We start from the raw sequence: 11,943 nt of genomic DNA on the forward strand, positions 1-11,943 counted from the left end.
AAGTTATTCCTGTGCCAATGTCTGAAGAACAACTAGCCTGCAGGATAGTTCGCAAAGTGGCAATCCTACTCATAACTAATGTTACCTCAATCATCCATAGACCAGAACCTGGAGGTTGATTTGAGCTCAAATAGAATATGGTGTAGTTATTGTACAACAATAGACAGTTTACAGCCCGGTCACATGAGGCTTCATAGGTCTATTTGTAGAATTTCTTGGAGATCAGTGACACCTTTATCCCTACTAGATTTTTCACTAACTATTTAAGGCTCACTCTCTCCCCCTTATAGTTTTTAGGGAAAATGAAGAAATGGTGAAGGTAGAACCTTCAGATTCCATCACTACATGGGATGACCTAGCGAAAAAGTTCTTCATCTAATTCTTTTCATCTAGCAAGACTTCATAGTTATGTAGGGAGATTCTTAATTTTAGCAGAAGTCGAATGAGAGCTTATATCATGCATGGGAGAGGTTCAAATCTCTTCTTAAAGATTATCCACATCACCAACAGATGAATAAGGTATTAGCTCATACTTTTGTTAATTCTCTTGACTGTAACACAAAAATTTCATTCAAGCTTTAGAGAAAAGTTATAATGAAGTTTATACTCTCCTAAATTGAATTGAACAAGGTAATCCTAATTGGCATGGTGATATTTGCAAAAGTGCGGTGAAAAATTCCGCAGGTATGAGTGAGATGGATAGTGTCACATCTTTGGACGCTTAATTTTTACCCTTGCAAAACTAAATGTTAACATATTTTAGTAAGTTGGGTGTGAACCAACCTTAGGGCTAAGTGAATATAGTCCAGCAGAACCTATCTTGGTGTGAGATTTGTGGCATAAGTAGCCATTCTACAGATGCTTGTGGACAGAATACAGAGTTGGTGAACTTTATGGGAAATGTACAGAATGAAAACTATGGTAATGCCTAGACTCACAAGTGACAATGTCTGCCCAACTACCAATAGGGAAACAATTAGGTTTAGACTCAACAGCTTCAGCAGCAGCAAAACATGTAAGCCAGTAATATTGAAGAAACATTAAAAAAGTTCTTAGCCAATCAGGAACAAATGGATATAGAAATAAAAAATCAGTAACTTGCCTAGAAAAATTTAGAGACAAAGTTGGGATAGTTAGTTCAGACCTAAAGTACAAGACCTCAAGGGGGTTTGCCTAGTGATATAGAGAATTCAAAATAGATAATGGCAATCACCTTGAGAAGTGGTAAATATCTTATTGACAGACCTCCCAAGAAAAATTAGGAGGTATATGCAGAGTTAGTCCCAAGACAGGTAGAAGAGAAGTAAGTTGTAGCCAAATATGTTAAAAATTCAAGGGATTCTGATTACTTAAAAACAAAGGCAACTGAGCATGAAAAAGAGAGACTATCGCCACTATTCCCTCAAAAGTTTAAAAAGGCTAAGGAGGAAGCATGTTTCAAAAAATTCTTTAACACGTTCAGAGAACTTCACATTGACCTCCCATTTTTAGATTTTTTGCTAGGAATGCCCAAGTCTGCCAAGTACTTAAAGAATTTAGTAACTAATCAAATAAAGCTGAATGGCATTGAGACGCTAGCACTCACTAAGGGTGCAGTTCAGTAGTAATGAGGAAGATGGAAAATAAGTTGAAAGACCCAGGGAGTTTGACCCATCCAATACAAATTGGTGAGAATTAGGTGGTCCACATGTTAAGGTACTAGGGGAAATCATAAATTTGATGCCTACTTTTGTTTTTAATACTCTTAGTTCTTGGAAGCGGTGGCCCTATGATTTGGTGCTCTAAGTAGTGAACAAAACAAGAGTGCAACCTAAACTAATCATTGCAGATATACTCATTATAAAGAAGTGGTATTTAAAGTGTATGACGTTGCCCAAAATTATAACTCCAAGAAGTATAATGTGGTCACTATCAAATAAATAATCCAACAATTATTGGGGTCGAACCCACAGGGAATAGGTTGAATATCTATCATAAACTTATTGAAGTATCCAAAAAAATGCATGAAAGTAAATGGGGGGATTTTGTGAGAATAGTATTAATAGTAACAAATCTTAATCGCTTTTGGTTGAAATTGATATGAGATGACTACTAGGATTATGTCCCCCTGACTTTCTAACTCTATAAACTTATTGTGCTCCGTCAAACTATCCCAATGCCTTGCATATAGAAACTGAAAAGATATATATCACCAACCATCTTGTGAACACCTTTGGTGAATATAACTTATTACCTTTTGAGTCTCAGAGTATCACCATACTAACCCTTATCCTGCATCCCAGATTAACTATTACCTTTTGAGTACAAGTTAATTAGATGAGGGTTGGTAGCCTCAAATTTCTATTGTGATTTTTTTCCTAATCTCTACCTTTAAAGTAAGTATCGAATATAGGAAGTTTCTTAACTTCTACAGTCGTTAAGAAAGCAATCAAATCAAAAAAGATCATAATACATGCAAAAATACTGATCAAGAACTACTTTGCACTTCCTCTACTTCATTATTTCATTAGTGTTTTCACAACCCTAGTTAAGTGATTTAGCCTCTCATATTTGCAAGAACATCTACTGAATTCATAAAAGAAAACATATGAATAATCTTACAATATTTGAAGAATAAAACCAGAATCTCAAATTAATTCAACCTTAAAACCAAGAACAAAGGATTCTAAGATCAAAAGTTAAATCTTAGAATCAATATAGTATTGTGAATGTAAAGACTGCGTAATCTAATACCAACACATTAAAAAGGTATTTATAGAATACATCAGAACCCTAAAACTTATAACCTAAATAAAAAAGGAAAATTAAGTCGGCAACAACTTACGGACCCACTTACGGGCCCGTAAGTACCACTTACAGACAGTGGGTCGTAAGTTTCAGAACAAATCAAGATGCTGAAGAAACACTGATGTACTATAGAAATATAGAAATTATGATACTTAAAACTATGAGAATATGCATGTACTTAAGGTATTTTGTTAGATTTGATGTGCTTTTGGAGTGTTTTGCGGGAAATTGGATTTTGGATACTAAATTAGAGAAAAAGATGAAAAGTGATGTTTTTGGACACTTGATCATTATTGGGTATTTTTGACACTTTTCGGATTATACATGGCCAAAGCATGTGATTGAAGTTGAAGATTTGAAGCTTGGTTGTAAGTGCCAGAGTTTAAGATCCCGAGAGTTGACAGTGCTTCAGTAATTTGGCCATAACTTTTCATCCGGATATTGGATTGAGGCAAAATTGATATCGTTGGAAAGATAATTAAATTATATATATAATGGTGGGGAATTTTTTACTTGCCAAGTCAACTTGCAGACTGCAAGTAGCACATACGGTCCGCATATAGGCAAAGCAAGTGTCAGAGGTCGAAATCCCGAAAGCTGTAGTACAGGAATTGTACCTGCGGCCACTACCTGTACCATCCTTGCAGACCAAAAGTACTACCTATTCCCAAGGACAAGCCACTAGTGGCCACCGATGGTGATTTTTTTGGATCATTTCAAAATCGTTTCCTAGGGTTTCCATGTATCCCAATAACACTCTTATGATGTTTTTAAGTTCTATTATGTATGGGTAATTAAGTTTTCCTATTTTATTTAGGATTTGAATTCTAGGGTTTTTTTTAATCTATAAATATCCTTTAGGGTTTGTATTCATTCATTCATTTAGACATTGACATTCACATATTGATTGATTGAGAAGGAGGCCCCTTTGGGGCCAAGTGCTCAAACATCTTGTTGTTCTTGGTTTGTTATTCAATTTAAGGTTTTGAGATTTCTTCTTTCATTATTGTGAGATTTATTTTGTAATTTTTTCTTTGGATTTCATGATTGATCTCATAATTATGAGCGACTAATTCCCTTAGCTAGGGTTGTAGGAACCCTGGTAGATTAACGAAGAAGAGGAAGTGTCAAGTCGTTCTATATAAATATTCTTGCATGTATTGGGTTTTATTCATTCTTATTGATTTCTTAGCGGTGGACAACAGTAAGAACCCGCGAAATTCTAGCTTAATTCAGTCCCTTAAGCTTGTTAAGGGGTCCCAGACTTAGAATATATTAGCTAAGTATCAAGACTTAGTGCCATTTTAGCCTTCAAAAGTTGGCAATCTTATTTTAAGACCTTTACATCCATTAAATATTGATATTAGAGTTAATTCATGATCAGGAAGGTAAATAGATGTTTTCGAACAAGTTTTGAGAATTTTGGATCTCTTTTAGACCATGTTTAAGTGCCCAAAATAGTGGGTCGACGCAATCTCGATGCGTCGCGCCGACCATCAGATCGATAAGATAGTTTTTCCCCAGTTTTAGTGCAAATTCCAGTGAATTGATATGGACTCGACGTGGCGTGTTGTCCTGTGCATTGGTAACATAGTTTATAGGCATTAAAAGGCTGCGTCCTCAGGGTTAATTAGGTTTTTTTTCCACGCCCTTCAGCCCCCAAAACAAGAAATTAAAACCTTTGGAGAGCAATTATACTTATTCATTTTCAAAATTTCTTAAGAACAAAACCCTAGGTGTTTAAATTTCAAATCAAGAACTTAAGAACTCACCATCAATCTCTCAGAATTCATAAACTAAGGTATGTGATCATCCAAGGGTCTCTTCTACCCTCGAAGTCCAAGAAACTATTTTCTAACATCAAGTAGATGAAATTCATGAATTCCATATTGGGTTTGATTATGTTCATATTTATAATGATTAATTGGGATTATAATCCATGTTTTATGATACGTTTCATGTGAGGTTAGCTGATATATATGTAATATCATAAGGATCCATGTAAAACCCTTAAAATTATCAATAGGGATTTGAATTATGATGCCTACTTGTTGTTTAGTGTTATGTGCATATGTATGCTCACTAAGTGCTTGATGACTTGTTCATATGAACTAATAAGGGAAAGAAATCATGTCATTCTAGCTTTGCAAGTAATACCATGCAAAAGTTTGATAAGATGTCTCTATAGATGCACTATGAATTCAACGTGCATACTTATGCTAAGCAAGATCATGCGATGCTTTATTTTCATGTAATCGAGTCCTGGGGAAATTTAATACCCTATAATTTAGCTGTTTACTTAGAGCCAATGTCAGTTATGAAGTAATCTCAGTAGTGACTCGATCAGTAGAACTCAGCCAGTTACAAAAACCCAAAAAATCTCAGTAGTGTTTGTAATTCAGTCACATGACTCAGTGTAGACCTCAGTAGCAATCTGTGCTCTATCAGTTAACAAAATTCAGTAGTATTCCATCAGTCCACAGAACTCAGTGAACTCAGTTCAGTTCAGTCAAATAGTAATATCAGTAACAATTTAGTCTAGCTTAGTACAGAGTAGAAATCAGTTCAGTGTCCATTCAACTGGGAGTAGGATTCAGCACCAAGCAAACCTAAGGATGGAGGCATTTCTGTCAGCAGAGGGTTTTACCCTTAGTACAAATCCCTGCATTACAGAACTACGTAGCCATCATGGGTTGAGATATCTTATTTCTAGATACTATAAGGGTTAATACATCTCATTTGAGTTTTCCTACCAGCGAGGGTTGACGGAAGAGCTTCCTGTCAGTAAGGGTAAACTAATAGCTTGTCCTTACCCGTGGCATGATATTGACATCCTTCCAACTAGGGTTACAGGTTGGAACCCAATCAAATTAGAGATGGGCATGTTGGTTAGATGATTACCTCCCACAGTTTCAGTTCCAGTCTCAGTCTTGGAATACAACTCAGTTCAGTTCCACAGATTTAGGACTATCAGATATAGTCACTCAGCTCAATACGAAACTCAGTATAGTTCTACAGAATTTGGGACTGTCAGATACATTTATTCAGATAATCAGTAGTATAGTATCAGTAAACTCAAGTATCAGTTATTAGTATTCAGACTCAGTACTCAGTATTATCACAATCTTAGTTAAAGTCTATGTATTCATGCATGTACTCTTATTCAGTCATACTCATGTTATTCAGTTAGTATTGTTCATGCATATGAACCCATGCATTTCAGCCTACCTCACTAAGCATACCAGTATATTCAAAGTACTAGTGCATGCTTTTTGTTCTATGATGTCTTATATTATAGGTTCAGACGTGCAGGCTCCAGAACACCCTTAGCAGTTCAGATCTTCATCTTTCAGAGTAGTGGTGAGTCCTCATAGTTTGAGGACATGCTTGTTATTTTTAGTATTTCAGTATTATTTTTGATAATTAGAGTTAGTTGGGGACTTATCCCATCAACTCCACAGTTCAGATAGTTTAGAGGCTTTTCAGAATAGAGTATTTTCAGACAGTTGTTCAGTTTTACAGTACTTATATTTAGATTTGGTATTTTGATACCGCATTCAGATTTATTTATAGATTTGAACCTTATGGCATATGTTTCTGCCTATTTCCATAATAATTACAGTATTTATTACAAAGTTATTGCAGCAAGTACCAGTCATGGGTTAGCTTGTGCTCCTTTGGGATTATGAACACCATGTAGCATCCGGGTTACAGACTCCGGGAGTAGTGACTAGGAAAAGACGATCACAATAGTAATTTGAATATTAACGGTCAATACACGCTACTAGGTATTATCTAAGTAAGATCATAACCATCATCTAATAACTAGATACCCAAAAGGTAATAGTTAACTGGGATCCAGGATAAGGGTTATTAAGGCGACATCTTGAGACTCAAAAGGCAAAGGGTGAAATCCATCTGCTTATCCAAAAGACTGTTGATGGTACATAACCTATCGAATTCTACATACAAGGTGTTGGAGTAGTTTAATAGTCCACTATAAGTCTACTAAGTTGAGAAGCCAGGGGGAACACAAGCTTAGTGTTTGTCTTAGATTGTTTATAACCAAAAGAAACCAAAGCCTTGTTACTTTTATATAGTTACTACAAATGCCCCTTTTTACTTTTCCACACTGCGTAGTGATTTCAATAAGTTTGAGACATATTTCTGGCCTATTACCTGTGTCATACCCCTTTTTACCCCAACAGATTTAATTTTAAGTTTGAAAAGAGTTTTTATTATTATAGTGACAAAATAAAGAATTGTTTTGAAAAGTAACTCAGAGTTGCCACTTGACATAAATTGAGTGTGCCAAGTCACCCTTAGATATCCTTTTTCAAAATGATTTGACTCTATAAACTGGTTTGCGAACAGAAATTCCGGCTAAGGAATTCTGTTGACTGAACGAAAGGTGTTAGGCACCCCTCCGTCCCATGGTTCAACCACGGTCGTTTAGTGGAGCATATCAGCTATTTGACACTATGACTACATAAACCACACAAAATACACAAAACAATCAAACAAACAACAAAACAAAATAAGTTCAAAAATATAATATCCAGTCCAATTATTACAACCCAAAATAAAAAGGTACTAAAAAGTAAGCCTACACTAATCCTAAACTACGCTTCAATGCTTTACTTGATGCCTCGGGCATTAATCAAGAACATCCTCCGAGTACAAGATACTTTGGGGCATTCCCTAATGAATGAACATATATGACCACGGGGCATTCCCCGGCTAAATGAATACATTTTCAAATGCAAGAAAAAGAGAATCATTCAACAAACATTCCACATTACTCAACAGTCCACACCTTCTAAATTTGCCTACCCGAGCCTACCATTTTCCTATCCCGTTCGATCTATCATGATGCTATTAAGGAATTGACAATTAGACGCAAAAGTAACAAATACAACGAATCAAAGCAACTAATTTATATTCATTTTTTTTATCAAATTTCGATTCCCACCCTAGATGAATTCACATCATTTCAACCAATTACCAATTTCATTATAAAATCAAATAATCAATATCCACAATCACTCACAATGATCCAAAAATATCTCAAAAACAATGAAAATAAAATCCACATAGTATGAATTTAACACACCAAAATATCAAACAAATAGAATTAATTGAGAATGAGATAAGAAATGGAGCTCAATTTATTCCAAATCCAAATTGTTCGACTAGAACGACATTGGAATGCCTCCAATCAAGATTAAATTCGAATAAACCTCTATCTCAAACTCGATTTCGCCAAACTCATACCCAAGTGTCAAACAATCTATTTGATAACTAAAAATGGGATTGGGATGAATTTTTAAACCAACTGGATAGCCCAAATAAAATAGATTATATTGGCGGCTCACTCGTAGCTCACTGGTGATAGGATTTCGTGGGTGATTTTAATCGATGGTGATAGGGTTTTTTGGTGATGGCAAGTTTTGAGTTATTTTTTAGTGGATATGGTTGATTCTAGCGAAGAGTTTGGTCACCATTTTAATAGGTTATTTTTGCATCTCGTCAGAATTTGTTCTATGCTTTGCCTGAGCTCCGACGAGCTTGGCAATAATAGAAATTAAAGACAGACTTCTCTCTCATCTATTATTTCTCAATTTTAATCACACTCCCTCCACTCTTCTCTTGATCTCTCCCGTTCTTGCCCTTTCTTTCACTATTTTTTTCCTCTCAATCTCTCAATTTTCTTTTTTTTTTTCACTATTTTTTCTAGTGTATTGTTAAAAAATGGAAGATTAGAGTAATGATGACTGTTGTGCATATATTTCTGAGGGTGTGTATATTATATATGGTGTGTGTATCATTAAGGATAACGTGAATTTCTTCTTGTCCCTCTTCTCTATGAGTGTGTGATTATTCGTGAGTGAATGCAGGGTCTATTCTCAGTGTGTGTGTCTTCTATTTATGAATTAGAAAAAATGGAAGATACCAAGTAGGCCCCCCCTGTGTGTGTAAATAAATTGTGTATATGTAATGGAAAAATCCCCAATTTCTTTATGTATTGTTCTATTCACGAGCTAGGGGAGAGAGTCTAGGGTAGTGATGAGTAGAAGGTATGTGGGGGTAAGGGTGATGAGGTGGGGGTAGGGGTAGGGGTGAGGTGTCAAAATTAGTTAGAGGGGTTGTTATATTTTATTGTGAGTTTGTTATTTAGTTTCTTGTGGGGTAAATTATTAAATGGGTGAGAGTGTATGACAAGGTGAGGTAAAAAATGGATAAATAGGGTTTTTGGGAGGGACAAAATTAGATGTCTACATCATGCCTCTTTTTGGGTGTAAACACAAAGTATTTTCAGAAAAAAATGTAGACAACAAGACCAAATTTCGACCCAACTATTATTTGAAGGAAGAAATATAAGAAAGAAGGATAACCGACTTGGAAGGTCGAGTGAGGTCTTGTTGAGGTTCCGGCCTGCAACTCTTTCATTATATCAAAAATGAAAATTACAAGTTAAAAGATCTGAAATTACAAAAGTCCTATCTATGCAGCTTTATTTGGAATCTTGACTTGAGTTTCATCACCCTATTCTTCAGGCGGGCTCCTAACTTTCAATTTCTTCACCCTTTTCTCCAGGCAGGCTCCTGACTTGCAATTTCTCCAACTTATTACTTGGCTTTCAATTTCATCACCCTGTTCTCTAGGTGGGATCCTGACTTGCTATTTCAATCTGCTGACTTTCAATTTCTTCACCTTGTTGCTTGAGTTTCACCTTCTTTACCATGTTTCTTGTCGTTCAACTTCTTCACCTTGTTGCTTGACTTTCCATTTATTCTCCCTATTCTTCAGGAAGGCTCCTAAAATTACATCTAATCTAGAAAGAAAAATTATTCCAAACAATGATTATTATAAAAAGAAATTCTATTTTCTCGGAAAAGTAAAGTTCCAAAAACAGGAATTAAAAGTTTGCCCCATTTTAATATCAGAGAACTTTTATGATAGCCACATCATAACTACTTGAAAAACCCAAACAAAGAAATGCATCTTCTATGGGTTAATTGGAATGATTCGACTAGAAAGTGCATTTTCTAGGAGTCAAAAGGAATGACTCGACTAGGAAGTACATTTTCTTGGAATCAAGGGGAATGACTTGACTAGGAAGTACATCTTCTAGGAATCAAGGGGAATGACTCGACTAGGAAGTACATCTTCTAGAAATTAAGGGGACTAACTCAACTAGGAAGTACATCTTCTAGAAATCAAGGGGACTGACTCGACTAGGAAGTACATTTTCTAGGAATCAAGGGGAATGGCTTGACTAAAAGGTACATCTTATAGGAATCAAGAGAAATGACTCGACTAAAAAATACATCTTATAGGAATCAAAGGATATAACTCGACTAAAAGGTACATCTTATGGGAATCAAGGGGAATGACTCGAATAAAAGGTACGTCTTATAGAAATCAAGAGAAATGACTCGACTAAAAGGTACGTCTTATAGGAATCATGGGGAATGAATCGACTAAAAGGTACATCTTATAGGAATCAAGGGGAATGACTCGACTAAAAGGTATGTCTTATAGGAATTAAGAGGAATGACTTGACTAGGAGGTACGTCTTCTAAGAGTCGAGAGAAATGACTTGACTAGTAGTACGTCTTCTAAGAGTCAAGGGGAATAACTCGACTAAAAGGTACGTATTCTAGGAGTGAAGGTTCAATTTAAGAAGAGTATCACTTAGCAAATGAAAACTGAAATCCCTTGACAAGAAAGTGTCTCCGAGGGATACAGGATGATAAATTTTTACCATAATTTGATTATCAAGCCTGTACAGCAACATTGCTTTCCACATTTGTAAAAGTGAGGCATTACAACCCTTGATATTTCTGCTCTGAAGTCTTTTCTTTAAAGGTACTATGTTTTCCGTTTCATCAAACAAAACTTGTGAGTTTAAAACATGGTGGCTGCTTTGTGGCTTTAGCTTTTGCGGCGATAGCTCTTGCCCTCGTCACATTTAACCTTGCTTCCAACCATTAGCATATATTATTGACTTGTTGTATCACTGACCCAAACTTAGATTATTAAGAGTGACTTTGAAACAAATACAGTATCTCTACTTTGCAAGGCTTCTCAAATAAATCCTTTGAACCTTGGTACTTTTATGAGCTCCCAGACTTGTCTGTCGACAAATTTTTTACATGCCTTATTTTGGATCACAATCATGTCTCTTTTATGTGCTGGCCTTTTGCCTTGCTTTGTGCAATTGAAAAAGCTGGTAGCCAATTTTGAAATCTTTTCTCACTCGTTTTGACGTAGACTTGACTCAAAGACATGAGAAAAATGATAACAATTGAATAACTGACTCAAGAAAATAGAAATAGAAATATAGATAAGAAAGAAAAGACAATGAATGTCCCCACTAAAATAGAGAAAAGAAAAATTTATTTGAAAATGACAGCCAACTCTAATGTTTATCACATGCCTTTTGGATTAAGCTTCCTGATCTTTAATCCGAACTTTCTATCAATTGTTCTTGAGTTAATGGCCCTAAAACTGAGTTACTTCCTTAGGCCTATCAAATTTGGAGACCTCATTCGGCTAGTGATGACTTGAAGGGTTTTCGCCAACGAGCTTCTCTCATTTTTTTCTCACCTCAACATTACCTTAGTGTATTCGGGAGGGTTTTTCACCAATGAGACTCTCTTATTTTTATTTCTCTTAACTCACAGTTGTCTTACAGTTCCTGTGAGGGTTTTCACTGACAAGACTCTCTCATTTTTATCTCTCTCAACTTACCATCGCCTTATGGTGCCCGTGAGGGTTTTCACCAACAAGACTCTCATTTTTATTTCTCTCCTAATTCCTTACACTAAGAAAGACTAGTAGTTCCCAAAATGTGTCATCATATCCATTACTTGCTTAGCCTTAACATTCTAAAAGATTGATCTAAAGGCATTTCTTTGGTTATAACTTAGCTTTTGGATAGGGTTAGAAAGAAAGAATGGCATGAGGCCCAAACAACACTTGAAGTGGGGTAGGACTTACAACTTTTGGAATCGACTCAAACAATGAGGATTAACTCATGCCCCAGTTTCTTTGGACCGGGCAATTCTAAATTGTTTATCTGGTTAGACCGAGCTCGGAGTAGGGAATCCTACATATCTTACCCCCAAGAGAGGAGAATCAGGTAACACG

General features: G+C 35.8%; 1 non-coding gene across 1 annotated transcript; it reads right to left on the reverse strand.

Moving 5' to 3' along the window:
* Positions 1-403: 403 nt before the first annotated feature.
* On the reverse strand, positions 404-509 carry LOC124886884. Its single transcript, XR_007044288.1, has one exon. It is a non-coding gene; the product is annotated as a small nucleolar RNA R71 (small nucleolar RNA).
* Between the last annotated feature and the right edge of the window lie 11,434 nt (positions 510-11,943).

Source organism: Capsicum annuum, chromosome 8, assembly GCF_002878395.1.
Source record: "Capsicum annuum cultivar UCD-10X-F1 chromosome 8, UCD10Xv1.1, whole genome shotgun sequence".
Classification (NCBI taxonomy): Eukaryota; Viridiplantae; Streptophyta; class Magnoliopsida; order Solanales; family Solanaceae; genus Capsicum; species Capsicum annuum.